Source organism: Felis catus, chromosome B3 (assembly GCF_018350175.1).
Source record: "Felis catus isolate Fca126 chromosome B3, F.catus_Fca126_mat1.0, whole genome shotgun sequence".
Lineage (NCBI taxonomy): Eukaryota > Metazoa > Chordata > Mammalia > Carnivora > Felidae > Felis > Felis catus.
The window spans coordinates 68,710,381-68,724,163 of NC_058373.1; positions in this window are offsets into that span (position 1 = coordinate 68,710,381).

A 13,783-nucleotide genomic window follows, 5' to 3' on the forward strand; every position below is an offset into this window, starting at 1 on the left:
TGTTGGGAAGACTGGACATTCATGCAAAACAATGAAACTGGACCACTGTCTTACACCATGCCTCAAAATTAACTCAAAGTGGATTAAAGACTTGAAGGTAAGACCCAAAACCATAAAACTCCTAGAAGAACATGTAAGTGGTAAGCTTCTTGACATTTATCTTAGTAATTTTTTTTTTATCTGACCCCAAAGGCAAGGAAAACAAAGCAAAAATAAACAGACGGGACTACATGAAACCAAAAAGTTTCTGTACAACCTAGAAAACCATCCACAAAATGAAAAAGCGACTTATTGAACGGGAGAAAATTTTTGCAAATCATATATCTAATAAAAGATTAATATGCAAACTATATAAAAAACTCATGCAATTCAATAACAGAAGATAATCTCATTAAAAAATGGGCAGAGGATCTGAATAAACACTTTTCCAAAGAAGATATACAAATGGCCAATAAGCACATGAAAAGATGTTCCACATCACCAATCGTCAAGGAAACGCAAATCAAAATCACACTGAGATCACCTCACAGTACTCAGAATGGCTGTTACCAAAAAGATAAGAAATAACGAGTGTTGGCATGGATATGAAGGGAAGGGAACCCTCGTGCACTGTTGGTGGGAATATAAAGTGGTGCAACCATTATGGAAAACAGTATGAAAAGGGAAAAGTTAAAAGTAGAACTACCATATGATCCAGGAATTCCACTTATGTGTATCTATCTGAAGAACATGAAAACATTAATTTGAAAAGATATATATGCACCCTCATGTTCATTAAAGCCTTATATAGAGTAGCCCAGGTATGCAAAAAACCTATGTCTATTGACACATGAATAGATAAAGAAGATGTGGTATACATATACAATGGAATACTACTTAGCCATAGCAAAGACTGAAATCTTGCCATTTGCAAAAATATGGATGGATCTTGAGGATATTATGTTAAGTAAAATAAGTCCGTTAGAGAAAGACAGATACTGAATCTAAAAAACAAAACAAACACACCAAACGAAACCCAGACTCATAGGTACATAGAGTAGTGCTCGCCAGAGGGGAGGGGATTGGGGGAGAGTGAAATGGGTGAAGGGGAGTCAAGAAGAACAAACATCCAGTTATAAAATAAATAAGTCATGGGGATGTAACGTACAGCATGGGGAAACAGTACTATTGTATTAACTTTGTATGGTGACAGATGGTAAGCAGACTTACTGTGGTGATGAGTTCCCAATGTATACAAATGTTGAATTGGGATGTTGTACACATGAAACAAATAAAATATTGTATATCAATTACACTTCAGTTAAAAAAAGTAATTCAGTCACCTGCAAATGAACTCAACAAGGAAGAAAAGGAAAATTCTAAGAAAAATTAAGAAATATATCTTCTTTATTTCATTATTGAGATCATTTGTAATTGAACTATGAATGCTTAGGGAGCTTTCTCAAGAGCTAAGAGACAAAGAGAGCACATACTAAAGATGGACAGAAGGACATGTATGACAGAGTAACAGCAATGTGTAAGAACGGTACCCAAAAGGCTGAGGGTTTAGGTCAGCTGATGCTGGTGAAAAATAATGGCAACCTTAGAAGCTATTTTAGTTAGGTTGGTGCAGAAGGAATAAGGAGGGACAGTCTGTATAGACCTCCTCCTTGGCGCCACGGTGCTTATCTTTGTCTTAAGACTGAGAGAATGAACATTAATTAATAACAGAAATTGAGAGTTCATGGATTCTAACCTGGATGAATTATATCCTATGTGATCAAGAAACAATTGGTGAGATCACTGAATTTTCTATAGAATCTTAAGAGATTGGAAGGACAAGAAAGGCACCCAAGGCTGGGGAAGAGAGATAAGAGTTTCCAGATGTACAAAAGAAGGAAGTAGACGATAAAGATTCTAGATTGATGAGTTCTATATCAATTCCATGCAGTTCTTTAGTATAGATTATAAAAAGGTTGGTTTGTGAAAATTAGAAAAAGTTATCAGTGGTAAGTAGGAGCCAGTTTATGTTTACCCAAAATAAGTCATCTCACAGAAGTTGATTTTCCTTAATTTTTTAATATTTGGGTAGTATTTCACATATATATTTACAGTTTATAAAGCATTTACTAAGGTCTCTTATGAAAGTATTGTGAAGCAGACTGAGAAATGTAACGTGAATGATACCAGAATTGTGTTTGTAGCTAATGCCCGTAAATAAAGGACATGGATCCTGGGCTGCAAACAGTTTGATCAATGAATTAGGTAAAGTTTTAAAAAGCATGCTTTTCAATTTGTAAATGTCATGAAACTTTCAGGAATAACTAATATATTGGATGGCAAAATTAAAAAAAAAAAGATCTTGACAGTTGGGAATAATGGGCCTCATATAAGAAGATAAATTTATATATGAATTAGGGGCGCCTGGGTGGCGCAGTCGGTTAAGCGTCCGACTTCAGCCAGGTCACGATCTCGCGGTCTGTGAGTTTGAGCCCCGCGTCAGGCTCTGGGCTGATGGCTCGGAGCCTGGAGCCTGTTTCCGATTCTGTGTCTCCCTCTCTCTCTGCCCCTCCCCCGTTCATGCTCTGTCTCTCTCTGTCCCAAAAATAAATAAAAAAACGTTGAAAAAAAAATTAAAAAAAAAATTTATATATGAATTAATGTGGGGCCCTGCACTTAGTTTCAAAAAACCTAAGAGAACCAGCAGCAGAAGTACATGTGAATAAGACTTAGTGGTTTTGTTTTATTTTATTTTATTTTATTTTATTTTATTTTATTTTATTTTATTTTATTTTATTATTTTATTTTATTTTTATGTTTTTATTTTATTTTTAAGACAGAAAGAGAGCGTGAGTGGGGATGGAGCAGAGAGAGAGGGAGACACAGAATCTGAAGCAGGCTCCAGGCTCTGAGCTGTCAGCACAGAGCCCGACACGGGGCTCAAACTCAGGAACTGTGAGATCATGACCTGAGCCAAAGTTGGATGCTCAACCGACTGAGCCACCCGGGCGCCCCAAGACTTAGCAGTTTTAAATGGACAGTAAATTCAGTGAGTCAACATTGTGGTGTGTCTGATGAAGAGCTGATGTGAACAATTAGATAGACACAAACTGGGGGAGGGGTTGCTAGGAAAATGACTGGATGTTGAACAGCCTGAACACTGCGAGCTACAGGAAACCATTAGATCCATGGGAGTCTGGAGCCTGGAGCTACATAGTAGATGGTGTTAATGACTTAAAATACGAGAGAGTTTTGCTCTATGAGAGATTTGCTATACATGGTCCAAATGGGGAACAGTGGGGCTCATTGGTAGGAAATGAGGGAGATGGATTTGAACCCCCCCAAAAGGAAGCATTTTTATTTTTCTTTTCTTTTTAATTTTTTAAATATTTATTTTTGAGAGAGAGAGAGAGAGAGAGAGAGAGAGAGAGTGCAAACTGGGGAGGGGCAGAGAAAGGGAGACACAGAATCTGAAGCAGGCTCCAGGCTCTGAGCTGTCAGCACAGACACAGAGCCTGATGTAGCTTGAACCCATGAACCGTGAGATCATGACCTGAGCCGAAGTTGGACGCCCAACCAGCTGAGCCACCCAGGCACCCCAGGAAGCATTTTTCGAATAGCTAAGATGGAGTGGATTATCGTAGGAGGAAACAAGCCCCAAAATCTTCAGAGGGATACAAGGGTATCTGGATGACAATGGGTATATCTGATACCAGAGAGGTCATTCTAGCACTGGAAGTGTAACATTTTATCCCTGCATTCATTTGAATGCTACTGGAGACATTGCAGATAACCTAAGATCTGTGAAAAATAAATAACACACATGATTGTTATTTTTGTAAGTAAATTAGTTTCAGCAGCCAGAGGCTATCATACCTCCTAGTGGTGATCCTCATCAAATCAGAAAACATGTAGTTTATTTACTACCATATGTTAAATTCTGTCACCATGCATTTCTGAAGAAAGTTCAGAAAGTATACAGAAAATAAATAGCCACCAAAGAACTGTGGAAACTTTATCTCCTTTGAATTCTCCCTTTTCCCATTCTCTTCCTTTTTACCTCTGTACTTCCTGGCCTCTGTCCTTTACCCCTGGATAATCTTTTTCTGACTCTGTTCACCTTCAGACCTTTTTGTACAGTTGATTTTAGTTTATTTTAAAAATTATTGGGGTGACTGGGTGGCCCAGAATGTTAAGCACCGAACTCTTGATTTCAGTTCTCGTGGTTGGTGGGACTGAGCCCTGCGTTGGGCTCTGTGCTGAACAGCGTGGCGCCTGCTTAGGAATCTCTCTCTCTCTGCCCCTCCCCCTGTCTCTCAAAATAAATAAACATTAAAAAAAAGAAAAAAATTCTTTATTTTGAGCTCAAAAATTAAAAAAAATGTTTTTTAAAGTTTAAAGTGTACAACATGATGATTTTGATACATGTGTATATTGCAAAATGATTACCATAATAAGGTTAATTAACACCTCCATTTCCTCACATAACAACCATTTCTTTGTGGGTGCGTTGATAACATGAGCTACTCTGTTAACCACTTTCAACTATGTAGTACAGTATTGTTCACCATAGTTATAGGCTATACATTAGATCCCCAGAACTTATTCATCTTATAGCTGAAAGGTATAACCTTTGACCAACATCTCCCCATTATCCCCACCTCCTAGCCCCTGGTAACCACTATTCTACTATCTTTGTATAAGTTTGGCTTTTTTAGATTCCACATATAAGTGAATCTCATATATATATATATATATATATATATACATATACATATATACATATATACATATATATATATATGAGATATATATATTATATATAATCCCATATATATATATATATATATATATACCACATTATCTTTTATCCATTTATCCATTGACTGACATATATACATATATACATATATATATATGAGATATATATATTATATATAATCCCATATATATATATATATATATATATATATATATATATATACCACATTATCTTTTATCCATTTATCCATTGACTGACGCTGAGGTGGTTACCATACCTTGGCTAGAGTGAATAATGCTGCAATAAACATGGGGGTGCAGATATCTCTTTGAGGCAGTGATTTCATCTTCTTTGGATATGTACTCAGAAGTGGGATTTCTGGATCATATGGTAGTTCTGGTTTTAATTTTCTGAGGAACCACCATACTGTTTTCCATAGTGACTCAGTCAATTTACATTCCCGCCAACGATTCATAAAAGTTCCCTGTTTTCCACATCCTCGCCTACACTTGCTATCTTGTCTCTCTTTTTTAAGAATTCCAGTATAGTTAACATAGAGTGTTATATTAGTTTCAGATATACAATATAGTGTCTTAGCAATTCTATATATCACCTTGTGCTCATCACAACAAGTGCCCTCCTTAATCCCCATCATCTATCTAACCCATCTCCTCACCTTTCTCCCCTCTGGTAACCATCAGTTTGTTCTCTGTAGTGGAGATCTGCTTCTTACAGGACACCTGGGTGACTCAGTTGGTTAAACTTCTGACTTTGGCTGCGGTCATGATTTCACGGTTTGTGATATCAAGCCCCACATCAGACTGTGCACCGACGGCACAGAGCCTGCCTGGAATTCTCTTTATTCCCCTCCCCTACTCACACACATACATTTTCTTTCTCTCAAAATAAATAAACATTTTTTTAAAAAGCATCTGTTTCTTGCTTTGCCTCTCTTTTTTTCCCCCTATGTTCATTTGTTTGGTTTCTTAAATTCCACATATGAGTGAGATCCTATGTTATTTGTCTTTATCTGACTGACTTATTTTGCTTAACATTATATCCTCCAACTCCATCCATGTTACTGCAGATGGCAAGGTTTCATTCTTTTTTATGGCCAAATAATATTCCATTATTTGGAATATTCCATTATATATATATATATTGGAATGTATATTATAAATATATTTGGAATATTCCATTGTATATATATATGTGTGTATATATATATATATGTGTGTATACATACATATATATATATATATATATATATATATATATGTGCCACTCTTCTTTATCCGTTCATCTATTGATGGACACTTGGGCTGCTTCCATCGTTTGGCTATTGTAACTAATACTTCCATAAACATAAGGGTGCGTGTATTTCTTTGAATTAGTGTTTTTGTATTTGGGGGTTCAATACCCCATAGTACAATTACTGAATTGTAGGGTAGTTCTATCTTTAACTTTTTGAGGAACCTCCACAGAGGCTGCATCAGTTTGCATTGCCAACAACAGTGCAACAGGGTTCCTTTTTCTCCACATCCTTGCCAACATTTGTTGTTTCTTGTCTTTTTGGTAATAGCCATTCTGACACGTGTGAGGTAATATCTCATTGCGGTTTTGATTTGTATTTCCTTGATGATTATTGATGTTGAGCACCTTTTCATGTTCCTGTTGGTCATTTGTTTGTCTTTGGAAAAATGTCTATTCAGATCTTCTGCCCATTTTTAAACAGATTATTATTATTATTAATATTACTTTGCTATTGAATTGAATGCATTTCTTGTACATTTTGGATATTAACTCCTTATCAAGTAGATGCTTTGCAAATATTTTCTCCAGCCCATAGGTTTCCTTTCCATTTTGTTGATTGTTTCTTTTGTGGCCCAGAAGCTTTTTAGTTTGATATAGTCCCACTTGTTGATTTTTGCTTTTATTGCTTATGTTTTTGGTGTCATATCCAAATATCATTGCCAAGACAAATAACAAGGAAACCTTTCCCTGTGTTTTCTTCTAGTAGTTTTATAGTTTGGGATTTTACATTTAAGTCTTTAATCCATTTCAGGTTAATCATTATTAGTGGTGTAAGGTAGGGCCCCAATCTCATTCTTTTGCATATGTATATCCAGTTTTCCTAGCACCTGTTTATTGAAGAGACTGTCCTTTCCCTCACTGAGTGTTGTATATCCCTTGCCAAATGTTAGTTGATTGTGTATGCAAGATTTTTAACCTGGGATCTTGTTTATGTTTCATTGGTCTTTATGTCTGTTCTTATGCCAGTACCATACTGTTTTGATTACTATAACTTTGTAATATAACTTGAAATCAGGAATTGTGATGCCTCCATATTTGTTGTTATTTCTCAGTATTGTTTTGGCTATTCAGATCTTTTGTGGTTTTATACGAATTTTGGGATTTTCTATTTCTGTGAAAAATGTCATTAAAATTTTGGTAGGGATTGCATTGAATCTATAGATGGCTTTTGGATATGGGTATTTTACCAGTATTCTTCTACCCATGCACATGGATATCTTTCCATTTATTTGTCTTCATGAATTTCTTTCATCATTGTCTTGTAATTTTCAGTGTCTAGATCTTTCATCTCCTTGGTTAAATTTATTTCTAAGAACTTTATTATTTTTGATGCTAATGTAAATGGGGTTGTTTTCTTTCTTTATTTTTCAGGTATTTCATTGTTAGTGTATACTAATACCACTGAGTTTTGCATATTGATTTTGTATCCTACAGCTCTACTGAATTCATTGATTAGTTCTAACAGTTTTTTGGTAAGGTCTTTAGGATTTTCTTTATATAAGATCATATCTGCAGTGACAATTTTACTTCTTTCTTTCCAATTTGAATGGATTACATTTCTTTTTCTTGTCTAATTGCTCTGGATAGGACTTCTAGTAGTATGTTGAATAGAAATGGTGAGAATGGGCACTCTTGTCTTGTTCCTGATCTTAGCAGGAAAGCTTCAAACTTTTCAGTGTTGAGTTTGATGTTAGCTATGGATTTGTGGTATACAGCCTTTATTATGTTGAGGTACATTCTTCTTATACCCAATTTGTTGAGAATTTTAATCATGAAAGGATGTTGAATTTTATCAAATGCTTTTTCTTCATCTATTGAGATAATCATATTATTTTTATCTCTTATTTCATTAAAGTGGTATATCACATTATTGATTTATGTATGTTCAATCTTCCTTGCACCCCAGGGATAAATACCACTTGATCATGGTGTTTGATTCTTTTAATGTATTATTAAATTTGATTTGATAGTATTTTGTTGAAAATTTGTGTATCTATATTCATCCAGGATATTGGCCTATAGTTTTCCTGTTCTTATCTGGCTTTACTATCAGTGTAATGTTAGCCTTGTAAAATGAGTTTGGGACTATCCTTCCTCTTTAACTTTTTGTAAGAGTTTGTTGGAGTCCTTGGGTGGGCAGGTCTGGTGTCTCAGCCAGCAGGTAGGTAGGCCTGATGCTTAGGTACATGGGGTCAGGCTTGGAGACTGTGATCACTGGAGTGTACTTGGCATTGGGGTTTCTAGTGATGGGCCCAGGTCTACATGGGAAGACTTGAATCCTGTGTATCTAGAGGCTGGTCTGATACTAGGACAGACCAGGAGCCGGTTTCCCAGGACCCAGTCTGCAGGGCTAGTCTGGTGCTAGAGCAGACAGGGAGACTAGGTCCATGGAATCTAGTTGGAGTTCAGTTCTGTGGGGGCTAATCTGGCAGGAGCCTCGGGCCACAGTGGTAAGACCGGCACTTGGCCCATCTGGGAGCCTGTATTCATGGATGCCCACTTGGAGCCTAGGTTTGTAGGAGCTGATTGGGAACCTGAAGCCATAAGAGCTGCCTGTGAAATCGGGCCAGTGCTGGGATGTGTGGGGGCCTGGATTCAAAGGAACATACTGGGAGCCACTTAGGGTCTCAAGAGTTAACCTGGAGGTAGGGTGGGCCAGTGCTGGGGTCTGCAGTGAAATCAGGCACCCACTTCATTTTCTTCTACAGAGAGGGCTTCTTCTCTCAGTGCTGGGCTGCCCAGGCATGGGGGAGGGTGTAATGTGAATCTATCTTTCCTACCCTCCTCAATGTGTTTTTTCTTATTTCTGTGCTTTATCCAAGTGCTCACCTGGAATCCTTAGATCTTGTGAAGATATTTTTGTTCAAATTAACGTTTCAGGGATGGGAGAGGTGTTTTAAATGCCTATACCACCATTTTGCTGATATTACTTAAGTTGAATTAATTTAAAGGGTGGGGAACTCTGATTGAATTACTAAAACCATCTGAGCAATATGACATGCTACAACAAATACAGCTCTTCCAGTCATGAGAACATGTATGCAGAATAACCCTGTGGTAAGAAGAAAGAGAAAACAAAGCTTTGGCTGCATGAGGACCATCTTTGATGAGCACAATTCCTGGTTTGGTACTAAGGTTGTCAGTAAAGGGGATTTGCTCTTAACAAGTTAAACAATGCCTGCGTACACCATGATTTAAAAACAAAACAAGGGGCGCCTGGGTGGCGCAGTCGGTTAAGCGTCCGACTTCAGCCAGGTCATGATCTCGCGGTCCGTGAGTTCGAGCCCCGCGTCAGGCTCTGGGCTGATGGCTCAGAGCCTGGAGCCTGTTTCCGATTCTGTGTCTTCCTCTCTCTCTGCCCCTCCCCCGTTCATGCTCTGTCTCTCTCTGTCCCAAAAATAAATAAAAAATGTTGAAAAAAAAAATTTAAAAAAAAATAAAAAAAAAATAAAAACAAAACAAAACTAAGCCCTTTTCTTATGTCTAAGTACAATATTATCAAGTTCTGACTGCTTCCGTATCCCTGAAACCGTGTACCCAGTAGTGATGTCGGTAGATGTGAGAAAAACACATTCCCTTAAGTTCCTAGACTCTGTATGTTGTAAGCAACCCCGGGGATTTCCCAGTCAGCCTCACCATTTTGGAGATGGGAAAATCAAGGCTGACTTGTGTAAAGTTGAGTGGCTTCTCTGCGGGGAATGATCTTCCACATTGGAAGCTTTCCTTCACTTTGTTGATAGGACATATTTTCCATAATACATGTATTCAAGGATCGTTAGGAGTATAGGTGGGAAGGGGAAAGATACATTGCTCTGTGGCAGATACTACTTTACACGCATGACTTGTATGAAGTTATTTAATCTTTAAACTGAACTCCAGTTACATTCATATTTTGTTTTCTGCCAATAAATCACAAAAACCCTTTAACTTTGCTCAGGCTGCCTAATCATCCCCTTTGGAGATCCAGCCTCGCTACCATTTCACAAAGATAAATCACAAAAAGACATGAGGAACTCAGCGTAAGGGACAAATTCCTACTGAGTTTGAATTACCTCAGCTCATCCAAATATATAAGTCGGTCTAGATTCTGGGTCATGTCCTGGTTTTGCAGCTTGAGAGTGAGAATGTGGTCTCCCTTTTCCAATGTTCTTCCTCTCTCTCTCTTTCCCTGCCGGCTCTTTATCCTGAGGCCTGGCTGACCACTTTGCATCTCTCTCTTGAACGTCTGCAAGCCCTGTAGCTAAGAGGGGAGCCAGCCTCCACTTGCCATGGTCCCCATGTTTTCTGTGCAGCCCACATCTGCTGCCTGCTTGGTGTTTGAGGCATTCGTGAGGGCATCTAGCTGTGACCACAGGAAGTGGTGAGATGGATAGATAAACTTCCTGGTCCCATGTTAGTGGTGTTCAGTTCAGAGATCTTGTTCATCTTGTTCATTATAAAATGGCTGCACTACCCCAGTGAGAGACATCGCTCCCCGGAGAAACGCGGTGTGTTTCCTGTTCTACCGCGTGGAACACCGTCTCCACAGCATTCTGCCCTCAGCAGTGGCTCAGCTCCTTTGGCATGGAGAGCAGTGGCAGGAAGCCTCTATCTGGTAGTGGTGGGTCTAGTGCCTGGAGACCTGAGACACAGGCCTTAAGGCCCAAACTTGCAGCAAGGTCGAATAGAGAAGATTTAAATCTGAAGGAATGCAGGGTCCTGAAAGCTTTACCTTCCTCGATCCACCTCTGAATAAGGGACCTTTTAGCCATCATCAGGAACATTTCCTAAGGTTTGCACGGGGGTGGGGCTGAGTGAGCTCTTGCTTCCCACTGGCACTGTTAGAAGGTCCCTCCCCACGGTTAGCAACCATTTTCTGCTGAGTCGTAATATGTATTGCTCTGTTCTGATACTACTTTCCACATTGGAATTGTGTAAAATTGTTTAATCCTTAAAATAACTCTATAATCCCAAGTTTGCATAAAAGGAAACCGAATCATTGAAAAGTTAAGTCATTTGCCAAAGGAAGTGGCCAAACCAGGCAGTCTGGCTCCAGAACTGAGTCCTAACTACTGTATTCTGCTGTCCCAGCATAGACCTTGTTCATTTCCTCCTTCCAGTGTACTCCTTCCCATGCTCCAAACCCAGCCACTCTCCGGTCCATTAAGTACCACTGGTAAGCTTCCACCTCTGTGTCTGTGTTCACTTTTTTGTCCTGGATGCCCTTCATTCTCTCCCTGTTTGTTAAAATGTGCTCATCATCCATGGCTGAGCTCACCTGCTGCCTTCATCCATGAAGCCTACCCTTCTCCCTCCGGCTGTAATACCTTTCGTACCTTGGTGCTCGAGGAGGACTTTTAGCACAGAATCCTATTTGTTACCTTCATGGCAAGCATCACTTTGTAATCCCTTATCTATCAGCCTGTCTATAGATCTATCTATTGATCGATCTATCAATTGATCTATTGATCTATCATCTCCATCATCATTTATCTGTAATCTCTCATCTATTGCTCATGTGTCTTCCTACCCTAGTCTATAAAGGAAGGCATCCTGTTTATTTTTCTTATCACTGGATACTCAAAACTCCTTAAGAGAGCTTAGACTCAAATGTTTTTTGGGTAAATAGGTAAAGAAATCAACAGACATTTGTACCTTTCCTTTAGTAGCTGTCACATTCTGCTTTATATATTAGCTCTCTTTGTGAAGTGTTTCTCTGCCAAACTTGACTATGAGCCCATTGGGCTCGAAGACAGTATCTTGTTCATCCCAGCATCCATCCCATACCTGATGGAATGTGCCTAGCACAGAGAAAGGGCTCATCCGAGTATGTTTTTCACTTGGGTTGAAGGGGCCTCATGGCACTTTCAGCCATCACACTGCCATTTATTTGAATATTTCCAACAGTGTTTGAAAATGCATCTTTTTCCCCCCTTGTAGGAGCCTCGGTACCATGGCAACCAAATTGGTTTGACTTGGAAGTGTGTCTTAGGAGCTGAAGGCTTTTCCTTCTACCTGCTGCTCTAAAAACCATGCACGGAGACACTTTCCAAAAATGGCTGTTGTTTCCATCTGAGCAGATTTGAGTAGGTAGAACCCTTCACTCTGCACCCTCTGACATGGTTTCCAACTGGTCTCTCCACCTCCACCTCTCACCCTGTTACTGATGAGCTATTTTGAGGCCTGTAATCATGATGTCAGAAAACCAATAGTGATCATTCCCATGGTACCCTCTTTGGCTCAGAACTCCGAAGTCCAGAACCGTAATACCAGATGTGCTGAGAAAAGCAGCTGGCAAACTGTGCTGCTTGCCGACAGGACCCAGCTAGCCATAAAGAGTGCTCTCAGTTCTTGGCTGTGGTTCTCATCTTTCACACAGGTAATCACTAGTATGGTCCAGATGCAAAATAAACTTACTGGAGTTGTTACATGTGCCTGGGCTTCCATTTTCCAGTGGGGCATTTTATGGGAATTGTCGTGCCAGGCTGTTGGCAAGCGAGACCGTGAGCCAGGATGGAGATAGTCAAGTAAAGCAAGTCGAACAAAGCATCCAGAGGAACCAGAGGGGGATCTGGAGCCAAGGCCAAGTCTAGGCTCAAGGCAACTGTAGACAGGCAGGGAAGGTGGACGTCAGACGCTGGAGATGAAGATAACTCCTAACAAGAGTAGTAGCTTTTAGAGAGGGTGCTTTGCCGTACTGTCTACCATCTACATCCTAGGGAATTATGGGCCCTAGCATACAAGCACCGTGAGGCAGGGATTTTGTTTTGTTTTGTCTCCTGTTTGATCCCTAGCTCCAAGAACAGTTGCTGGCGCGTGGAGGGTGCTCAGGAAATATTGGATCCGCGAATAAATGAATCCAGGAGAGATAGTTTTCTTTTATTTAATATTATTTTGCAACTTGTTTATCAAAAACAATCACACACATTGGCTCACGTGGGATCCTGCAGCAGCTCTTTGGGGGAGTATATTGTCCTGTGTTGTGAAAGGGGGAACAGGCAGGGAGTTAAAAGGGCCGAGGCACAGAGGTTGCTCAGCTGGAAAGTGGCCTTGCGGGCCTTCAGTTTCAAGTCCAGAGCTCCTTCTGCTGCTTGGAGTTGGTTGCCTCTCAGCAGACAAGACACTGGGGACGTGGAGAGCAGAGACCTCGCTGCCATCGAGCAGGAGTACTCCCCCCCCCCCCCCCCCCCCGCCCGGGAACCAGTGATTGATTCTCCAACTCGGGCAGCACAAAGCTGGAAATGCAGCAACTCCTGAAACCTCAAGGGCTATGACTAGCTCCGTCTGGGTTCTAGATTCTGGCAATGAGTGTGCCGCCTGCAGTGAGGTGAGGTGGGGAGCTTGCGGAGGGTCAGTGAGCTGAGCCAGCATGATGGTTGGCTCTCTGCAGCCCTCCTGAGCATTGGCCAGATTGTTTGCTGGGCATTTCTGCCAAGAAGCTGAGGCCTGGAGGGCTTCAGTCGAGGCTTACTCACCGTAGCCAACTAGGCACTGGCCTTCTCGAACCTTCTCTGCCAATGGCAGTCGACACTTGTTGATGTTCGTTCTGTGCCAGGCACTGTGTTCGCTGCTTCGCATGAGTTGTTGTTCCCTTCCATCTTCACAGCAATGCCTCGAAGAGATACCATTGCCGTTCCCAGTCTGAAGGTGTCACTGCCTCGCGAGCGAGGCTTTGTCCGCTCTGCCCTGTACACAGTTTAAACAGGGTGAAGTTCCTCCCCTCATCACGAACAACCTGCCTTTCACGTT